We start from the raw sequence: 10,785 nt of genomic DNA on the forward strand, positions 1-10,785 counted from the left end.
CTGGGAAGTACTTTTTTTCCTTAAGTACTATGTTGTTTTCCACAGAATAAAAGAATTCACAGAGTCTTTAAGCATAGAGGCAGTCAGGTAACTCCCACTACATATCTCTGCAAGTGTGACCACAGGTGTGGGACACCTCTCATACACCTGTAGCTAAACAAAAGTGACAACTTTAGTCTGACCCAATGAGATCCACTCTCACGGAGACAGTTCTTCTAATCACTGGAGGGAGACTAACTCTTCTGGCAGGCAATTTACCTGCTCATCTCCAACCCCTTCCTTGGGAAGAGATGAATTCTTCTCAGCCTATCATTAGATGATTTGCAGGGAGAGGAAAGAACCTCTGCCCCTGAGGATTCAGGAGACTACGTGCTAAGTCCTGCACAAATACAGGCATGGGGAACAACTCAGAACACTCCTCATTTCTGTTTTTGTCTCTTCCAGCAAGGCAAAAAAAGATACACATTAATAATCAAGAATAGAAAATCACACACATACACCCTCTCTGAGACAGGAGCATGCATTTCATATTCTAACCATCCAAAATGCATCCCTGTAGCCTTGGGGTATCATTACCTTCTCAGATAACTGAAATTAATTTTGCTTGGAACTTCTTAGGAAACAGTGTCTCTAATACTTTATTTGACACACTGTGTTCTTACCTATGTCAATTTTTGTAATGGTACCCAGGGAAAAAGGCAAACATGTTTCCATGGCATACTTTGGTTCTGTGAACAAAAGAAACCCAGAGATTTCAGCACCATTCTCCTCTTAAGAGTCTCCCTGCCTCTTGTTATGCCAGAATCATACATACTCCACTGTACTGCACTTATGTATTATTTGGTTGTGGTCTCCCTCACTTTAATGCAAGCTTTTGTGTTTCAAAGTTCCAGTGCCAAAGCAGAGCAATACTATGCACAGGACATGCTATGCAGATGCCAGCTCCTGTAGGGCCTTAAAAGCACATCTGTAGCTTTTGCACACCGGGAAGATGAGGTCATACTGACAGAGATTTTTTGCCATTAAGGAAAAGATGTAATTGTTCCTCAGGATCTTTGCTGCTCTGAATAACCTCACAGAATTTCAGCTATCAGGCCCTTCCTTCAATGGAAAGTCATCCTGCTGGGTCACTCATCATTGTAACTGCCACAGACAAAAAAGCAAGATGGGAATTTGGGTGACAGGTCAGGGACATGGAGAGAACTCCATTTTGTCTTGGCAACGTGAAGGAGAAAGGATTTTATTTTCACATGGTTAACATGGTGCCTGTAGAGATGTTCCCTTTCTGTTAGCAGTCCCAAGTCCATCTGAAATTGCACACATAATGACATCAAATATAAAAGGGACCCGTGAAAGCAGAACAAACTAACAGGAGGATTATGCTTGCTTTGAGAGACCCTGATCGACAGAACACCCTGGTATCCATTTCCTTCAGTCATGAATTTCCTGAGTTCTTCCCAGCTTTAGGGCAATACTGGAATAACCTTAGACTTTTTTCTAACTTAGACACTTAAGTTTTGAAAATGGTCCATGTAGGTAGAGAGACCAATGTTAATTTCCACATGCCTTAGAGCACCCAGTCAAATCCATGCCTCTGCATCCACTGACCTGGCACTGAACTTTCTGCAGATATAAGCCTAAAAATGAGAGATAACAGCCTCCCAGTACTACCAGAGCAGCATCTTTCTTATCAGCAAGCAGGAGACACCTACAGGCCAAGCTCCACTGTGGTAAATGCCAAACAGGTCTAATAAGAGTCAAAGTTAGTACTTGAAATAACAATAGACCACAGAAAAGGAAAAGAACAGCAGGGCCTTTGGAGTATCCAGGGCAGACAGTTTGGAGGGCAGAGAGCTTGGGTAGCACAGAAACCCAGGCTCTGCCCCTGGATGCTCTCTGACATGCACAGGTTCATGAGCAGCTCTGTGAAATTACTATTTCACCTTTTCTGAGCTCAGTGCTAATTACAGGAGTCTAGACTAGGAGCAAAACCCAAGGCATTAGAGGCCAATGTTTTTAGGCCAGAAGGTAAAGAGGAGTACAAGCAATAAAGAGAATTGTATTAAAGATATGAACTACCTGCAAGGGGACTAGAAGACCTATAAAAACAAGGCAAAGTGAGTTAGGAGGATTATTAAGGAACCAGAAAGAGATATTGAGTACCAGACTTACAGAGAGGCTCCCAGGAAGCATAATGCACTGTGGACAAGCCTGTATCAGACAGAGAGTGAACAAGAGGATTACTCCAGTAAAAATGTTAGGGGTGAACTGGAGTCAGCAGGTGATGAAATGGGGGAATTTATGAAGTGATTTTTTTTTTCTTTCTGTCTCTTTACAGTGACGGAGGACCCAATACCATGACAGAAACAATATATCTAGGAGGGAGAGAAACAAATAAGCCACAAAAGTGGTGCTGGAAAATATAGGGCATTCACCATTGCCAGATACATGAAACACACAGTTAAAAGAGAAAATGCACTTAACGGCTGTGCAGGAAATGGAGATAACATCCAGAGAGCATCAGATCTAAGGAAGGTAATAGTGCTAGGGAAGGAACACAGTGTATTGGCACAGCACAGAGATACCCAAGCAGGACCAGGGGAACCAGCAGGCCAGCAGAACCCTGACATCCCAGGACTATGGGTCTGCTGCAGATACCCTGTGAAGCCACACCTCATCCTGTCCTGCAGAGCTCCAAGGCATGGCTGATTCATGTACACACTGGAAGAATGGCAGATCCAGAGCACAAAGGAATTTGGCAATCTGCTTGTAACATTACTTTGATGTAGTCCCAGATAAATAGGAAAAGTCTTCTCCCCATACTTTGTTGTAATATTCAGGTAGGAAAAAAATTATGTGCTTCAGATATGAGTGGAAGCCTTAAGCAGGACAGCCAGAAGGCTCCTGCCATAGCCTTTAGCTGGGACTCTGAGGACCACTAGCCACTAGCTCTGCCCATGAGCCAGAGCAGACACTAGGCATTCACCATACTTGGTTCTTTCCACTCACAGCAAGGAACAAGACTGTGAAGGTGGAAGAGGAAAAACTGAGACATAAAGTATTACAGGGGCTTGGCTTCTGCCTTCACAGGAGAAGTTCATGGCACAAATGGCAATTCCTTATAAATCAGTAACAACTCCAGTCAAGCCAGTAAAATTACTAGAATTAAAAGGGAATCCAATCCATTTAACTGGATCTATTGACTTTTACGTTAGTCCTCAAAAACCCCATTTCAGATGGAAAGAAGATTTGCAAGAACAACAAAGTACACAAAATAGCTGTATTTCACCTCTTCCTTAAACTCCTGATGGGGGTGGTAAGCACAGGCATGGGAGAGTGATGATATTAAAACACCAGACTATTTGCAAACAAACTCACCACCCCTGCTGTAACAAATGCTTCTGTGTGAGGTGAATTCTACAAAACACTGTCCTCATAAAAGTGTCCAGAAAGGAAGAAGTGCAAAAATTCTAAGGCCTGATCCTGACACACACACTTTGTAGTTATCTCACATAACGTTTGTATTCCCAGACATACACACAAAATTTTTCCTTAGAAACAAGGCATAACTGTTTTTCAGATTAATTGTAAAATGTGAGTAGTCCCATGCTTACTAAAAGTAGGGAGTACACTTTCAGGTTTATGTGATCTGTTAAAGAATGAATGCCCAATGCTTCATGCCTATTTGGTAGCTGCTTCACTTCTCCCGACCTACAGTTAGCCCTTAATTAGTTCTTAACTAGTCACCTGTTACAGTGATTAATAAGGTGAATTGCCACTCAGGAGAACTAATTTCCCTCCTGCTTCTTCTGTTGTGTCTGTATGGATAGGAAATTCTTTATACTAAGGATGGTATGGAGTGCTTCCACCTATTTCTGGGCATTGTACCTATTCCCAGGGCAGTGCTGTTCAGGCTCAGTTTTCCAGGACAAATGAATGTTTCAAATTATATTTCCCATAAGTATTAGCTCAAGGGACTGTATATGGCAAATTTAGAACTCCTTCCATTTGTCTACAGAAAGATGAGGAGCATGACTGCTTGTAAATAACAGGCTTGAGGATATAAATCGTCTCTCTGCTTCCATCCCTCTGTCCCAGAGACTCTGAAGCCAAAACCACACAGTTCATTACCAGTTAGTTGTTATTTGGCCAAGTTTCAAATAGCACAAATGTGCATCTTCAAGTGACAGACGAGGATTCGTTCAGCCTTGTGCTGTGTGCGGCAGCAGAGGTCATGGTGGCTGAAAGGGAGCCTTTGCAAGCTCTGCATGTGCCCAGGACAGCTCAAGAGATCGACACAAGAGGGGAAGAGACAGCCTAAATGAAGTTATTGCCCTGTCGTTTCTTCTGAGCTCTGCAGAGCCAGGACCTTGTCCAAGGGGTAAGACAAAGCCATGGCACCAGATAGACAGCACTGGCATCACAAGTCCGAGGGATCCAAAACATCAAGACCCATGTCCAACTGTACCACAGGCTCCTATTCGATCACAGACATGACCTTCCCCTCCATTCCTCCTTTTGTGGTGACAGCTGTGCAACTTTTGCCTCCTTCCCAAATGCACTGAGGCTTAGCACATTGATTTGTGTCAGGAAAAGGGCAGAGCAGACACCACTCCAAGTGCAAAGCAGTGTCTGGCGGGCGCAGGTAACCAGCTGAGTGATGGGTGCTACAGGAACGCTCACAAGTAAATAATAAATCTGTCTGGGCTGTGATGCACATTGCACAGCACATCTCTTCCCTCTGCAGAGATGATGCTGAAGAACAGTGTCTGGCTGTCTGCTCAGAGGCGACCTGCCCCTGAACACAGGATAGCTGTGTGGGGCCTCACCACACTACCCTGACTTTGAAGAATATTATAGCAGCTTTAAAGCTCTCAGAAATTAAGAGATCATTACTCACTGTCTCCTCAGAGCTGATGGAGTCCTTGCCCTGCGTGTTCTCCATTTAACAAATGTCACTGTTTTACAACACACTCCGCTGAGGAACAGAGGAATCTTTCAGTTCAAACAGAACTGCGACAGATTTAAACAGCCAGGAGTGCTTTGTGCCTGCTTGGGAGCAAAGCAGCTCTGCAGCCTCAGGTCAGGGTAACAAGCCCTGAGAGGAACTGCCCTAAGCAGAAGAGCTTTTGCTGGCAAAGCCTCCCCTCCCTTACAGCCAGTTACAGGCTGCACAGCCGATCCAGCAGCGAGGCTGAGGTGTGTCCAACATCCTGCGGGAAGCCTGCAGCAGATTTAGGGCTCACATACTCCAGCTCCTGCTCAGCTGACCAGCACCTTATGGGATGAGCTCTGGACAGATATTGCAGTAAAGCCTCCAAGGTTGGAGCTGAGAGGGATCTTCCCATCTGGGCAGCACTGGCTCAACCATGCTGTTGTTTCTACCTCCACGCAGTGGGTGACTGAGCTGACATCAAATCATTACCGTTTCTAGCAAATATGAATGTTTCCCCTATGCTAACCCAAGAGAGAATGTGAGACCCTGCAAATTTAGTCAATAGTAATCACAAACCTACATACCAGTAACATTGCAAAGGACAATTAATAATTGTACTCCTGTTAATACAGGAAAAGGTTTTATCATAGCTTTAAAGTAATTTCTTTAAAATCTAAACTCAAGAAGGATAAAATAGCACAGAAAATCTACAGTATCATAAAAACTTCCATTCCAGTGCACAATGGATTTAATACCATTATCTAAAGATAGCATGTGTTCCTTTTCTTCTGAAATCATCCATTTCTCATCTATGGTTAATTACTTCATATGAGAGATGTTTAAAAATTATTTCCCCCATGTGGAAAACTTGGATGAAAATGAGAACATTCTGCTTTAGAATCAAAATCCTCAGTAGAAAACTCCTTCCTGCCCCAACCTTTTCCTCATCTGCTCACAGCACTGCATTAAAAGTTTTGCGTTTTGGTTTTCTGTAAGTATCAGCTCCTCAGGTGTGGGTTTTGTTTTTTTTTTTTCCTCCCCCAAAGAAAGCAAATGCCCTTCATGATTTGCTGATTTCTATTTCAAAACTAGAATTTGGTTGGCATTAGGTCTAATCATGCCTTGAGCTGGTCTCAGTGCTACCACAGCTGGCTAATATCCAAAAGAACTCAGAGTTGCTGACAGACACTTTTGTTGTAACACTCTGACACTGTGTCTTGCACCACTATCCTGGGTTATGTTCATTGGAACAAGCACTGTGGAGGGGAGATGAATTTGCAGAATCAGACTCAGGGACAAGGGTACACAGTATTTACACAGTATTTTTGAACACATCTCCCTGTCCCTTCAGAATTGTGCCAGAGGCATTTTGGCAGTCCTCAGCACTGGTTTCTGGAGGCAGAGCGATTCTCTGCAACCACAGCAAGAACAGACTTTTTTACCTCTTACCCTAGAACCAAACAACCTTCCCCTGAGCCTTATCAGAGCCACCCACTTGTGAGATGGTTGTGCAAAAGGGGCCCAAAAGGCAGGAGGAACTTGGATGTTATTTCAGCTGTAATGTAATAACAGAGGTGCTGCTCAGGAGTGATGTACTCTGTGTCCCTCAGTCCCTCCAAGATCCCAATTAATACAATTCCATTAACTTCAAAAGGTGTGCTAAGTAGTAATGCTCTGGACCATTAATTCTGACAACGTCAGCATGCTCTTGCTGTGACATTTGCCTTAATTAGTATTATAACCCACTACCTTGACTGCAAGCTTCACAGATAATAACTTACACCCAAGTCCCCTATAAACAGAATTGTGTGTGCTCTCTGCTAGAAACTGCACATGGTATAAAAAAAAAAAAAAAAAAAGGACAGGGGTACAAGATTTAAAATGGAAGAGAAAAAAAAGGGGGGGTTTAAAAGGTGTTGCCTGAGTTATTGTATCTCTTTGAGCCTCAGTTACCCCCTAGGGGTCTGTTAGGCTCCAAAACTGACCATTTATGATATTCTTTAAAGACCCACCAAAAGCAATAGACTCAAGAAAGTGTCTCTGCATGACTTTAGTCTGTAGCAAACTCAAGACATCTTGTAAAATCTTTATATGGGTTAGACTCAGCTCAAAAGGACTTGGTCTCTTGAAAACGAGAAGCAAGGTCCCCATCTACCCTGAAAATAGCCCCTGAACTACTCAGGCTGCTGCCAGAATCCATACGACATGTGTGACTTTGGTTCTGCCTCAATGGGAACAAGGTGGTCCCTGGAGAGACAACCCTTTGGGGAGTATTTTCAGTTTAGAATGGGGCAGGTACATATGCCATTGGAGAACATATAACCAAAGGAGGAAAAATAGAAACTATGCCAACTTTCCCATAATTTCTTAGTTTCTGCTGTAATTTAAAACAAAAAAAAATCTTACAGAAGGGAAGGGATGATAAACAGTACCCAGGAACACCATTGTCATAAGAAATAGGTGAGAACCACATACAAGGGAACAAGCAGCCAAGGCCTGTCCAGCCACCCATGTACATGGTCTTTACAGTCACCTCCTGCAAAAGTAGCAGGCAGAACCCCCATCTTACTACAAAAACAATCTCTACAGGCCAAAGGATCAGGATACCTACCTTCACGTTAGGATCCCTTAGATATATGAGCTTGGTTCACTTTCCCCCACAACTTCTGAAACTTGAGAAGCACTCAGTACTGAAAACAGTCAGAAAAGCGAATACCAGTATAGGCAGCATTTTCTGAATGAGCCAACTGGAAGAAACTTAGGAGAAAAAGAGCTGATGATGCCTTGTAACATCCAAGCTCTTGAGACAGATACAGTTTGGCCAGAAGGCTTTGAAGGTCAAGTCTGCCAGAACACGCAGCGTTGCTAAAGGGCCAGATCTCAAGCAAGGCGTGCTGGCAAGAGGACAGTGACGCCAGTGGGTATGGGCCAAACAGTCAAGCAGGAAGGTGTAAGCTGGTGGAAGGACATGGATATTGAGAAAATATAGCAAACAAACAAAAAATATCATCTCCTTCAAAGACAGTCTGTTGAGGATTGACTCCAGAAGGTGACAGAGGCTGGGATACACAGTGTGTCTCCTAAGCGCGCTCATCCTCCACCCAGACACTGCAGATGTTCCTGGTAGCAATCCCTCTTGTAGCTAAATGAGATAACACGGATGGCTGAGAAATGCCAAAAAATGTTGTTCCCAGATCACTAATTCCTTGTTTTTCCCGCTAAGTCTGCCAAGGAGAGAGGCATTGGCTGCCAGTTAGAGTTTCTGAAGTCAACACTACTTCAGAAAGAATTCAGATGAGACCAAACAACTCATTCCCCCCAGGAATTCATTTCCATCACCAGGAAGGAAACTGTAATCCAATTCTGCAGGCCTTTGACACTGAGGATCCCAGTGTGAGGATCCAAGTCTGATCTCTATTATACTCAAGTAAATCAAGGCCTGCTTGTGCCACAGAGTCAGTGACATTGCATCGCTGCAGTATTAATAAGGCACCAGATGTCACCTTCCCTGTGATGTGCACACAGAAAGGAGATGGAAGATACCTTGATTAAATTCACTGACATTTTCTTTACATGTGAGACTAGGCCAACTGCTAAGAAAGGAAGAAAAACTCTTGATGTCAAAGAGGAGGTCTGTGGTGGTGCAGGACCCGGAGCAGGTCTTTCTCATACTAGACCAGTGAAAATTCACTGGATAAGAGGTTAAGAGAAATGAGTAGTGACATCAGTTCCCATCTCCCACCTCTTTGTCACAGCACTCAGATTTCACATTACCAGTGCAGTCTCCTGCCTCCCCTCCAGCTTCATGACCCATGAATGACACGGAGGGAACACAGCAATGCTTGGAACCTGGCCCAGCAACCCTGCACTTCCCCTCCCAGAGCACACAACCCCAGCACATGAGCTCATCACTCATGGGGTGGTGTTTGGACTGGGGCAGCATCCACCCCACCAGACCGACGACCCCACACACATCAGCATCCTTCCCACCAAGACTCTGAGATCTTCAGTGATTCTGCTCATTCTCCAGCTTTCTGCTAGAAACAGATTGAGGAACAGACCAGAAAAAAAGCACTTACTTGAACCACATCGAGTGTTATGTTTTGATGAAGCATGATGGGTTTTGCAACCACCAAGGGATCAGTCATAAACATCCCTTCCCACTAATGCAGTCGTGAGCAGTTACTCTCAATGGATCTGAAAAGCAATACAAGAGACAGGCCACCAGCAGGTTAAATGAAAAATAAGCAAAAGACATGAGCATAATCCAAATTATTGCTCCAATCCCGCTGTGTTCAGTGCTAGAAACAACTCAAACAGAGGTTCAAGCCACAGGATTTCCAAACAGTTCCCTGACCCCTTGCACTTTAGGAAGGCTGAGACTGTCTTCTGTGGCTTGACTTTTAGTGCCTTTTTTTTTTTTTCTCTCAGGGACTGGTCCAAGTCTGCAGACTGTACAGCCTGCAGGATCCAAAAATCTGCTAAAAAACACTCTACCTCTCCTTCCAAGTGCCAGGCCCATTTCCCAGTGGGGCAGGCCATGTAATTGCACTCATGCTTAAAAAGAAAAGGTTGTGCAGTTTTGTTAAACTTATCCTACCATCTTCCACCTGAGAGAGGAGAAAAGTGGAAGCACATGAGAATTGGCTCACCTCATTTAATGTGGGACTAACAGGTACCTCAGCATCACCAGTGGGTCGGATCTCTCATGGCTGATTAGAAAAACCTGCAGCATATATCTATCCAAGCTTAATAACAGCTCCTGGTCAAAACCACCCATAAGCCTCAGGAACCTCAGCCTGGATTATGATGAAGATGGCAAAGGCCCAAGTATACAATTTTCCACATTTTTCTGGAAAATTCCTTGAGAAGAGAGTCACTAAAAAGACATGTCACTTGTTTCAGACTCACATAGCCATCTCTGGAAGATACTAGCTCTCATAGAAATAACTCACTATAAAACAGAGAACCCAACACTAGGGGAAAAAAAAAAAAAAAAAAAGGAGGAGGAAATAATACAAGAGATTTTTCTTGGTTCATGACTGGAACAGCTACTGTCATTTAAATTTTATTAGTAAAGATTAAAAGGAGCCTTGGAGTGAAGCTGCTGTGATGAAGTGGTCCCAGGGTCTCTATAACCATGATTGGCACCATACTGATGTGTCAGCCTGAGAAAGTTATGACAGCTATTGCACTGGCCCTAAAACAGACCCTTCTGCCTGAGGCAAAATAATAAAAAATGGGGAAGAAACCTTCAGAATGCAGGAAAACTCAATCCACCTGGGCACAGAGATAGACATCTGCTTCAGCTTTATGGGTTTTTTGGAGGTGACATGAAGTAGACAGTCGATACTGCTAAAATGTGTACGTTGATGATTCCTCTCATAAATATCTTTGTGTTCCAGCCTGTAAATGAGGTTTGGTGTATGGCTGGTCCACACCTGCCCTCCCCTAAGGAAGCAGAGCCCGTAGGACACAGGAGGGAGCAGGATGAGGAGCTTCTCAGTGGTTCATAACAGCACCTGCCTTGCTCATCCTGGCTGTTTCTGGCCCTGCAAACAGGCTCTGTGAGGCAGACTCAGCACTTGCTAAGTTGGACATCTGGTTTTGCACCCATCTTCACCCTCAGCCACAGGAGAGGAACAACAACAAAGGAACCTTGGGCTGGTGCCATCACTCTGAACTGCTCTGGAATGAGCAGTCACTCAGAAGTCACAAATGCCTGTCTCCACACTGCCAGCCCTGACAGTACAGGTGCAAGTATCTCAATTTCTGAAGGCTGCTGCCTTTGAAACCTCTGCCTGCCCTCGAGGTGCCTTTTGACACACGCAACTACTCGCTGACTGCGT

At 44.1% G+C, this 10,785-nt stretch overlaps 1 protein-coding gene across 2 annotated transcripts in view; it reads right to left on the minus strand.

Moving 5' to 3' along the window:
* SLC15A2 (solute carrier family 15 member 2) overlaps positions 1–9,551 on the minus strand; it is an 83,070-nt gene extending 73,519 nt beyond the window's left edge. For both annotated transcript variants that reach the window (XM_040070459.1, XM_058421410.1), the window contains exons 1-2: positions 9,434–9,551; positions 9,016–9,133 (exon numbers count right to left, since the gene is read on the minus strand). The gene's annotated coding sequence lies outside the window, so the exon portion shown is untranslated. The remainder of the gene's footprint in view (positions 1–9,015; positions 9,134–9,433) is intronic.
* Positions 9,552–10,785: the final 1,234 nt, after the last annotated feature.

Source organism: Hirundo rustica, chromosome 7, assembly GCF_015227805.2.
Source record: "Hirundo rustica isolate bHirRus1 chromosome 7, bHirRus1.pri.v3, whole genome shotgun sequence".
Lineage (NCBI taxonomy): Eukaryota > Metazoa > Chordata > Aves > Passeriformes > Hirundinidae > Hirundo > Hirundo rustica.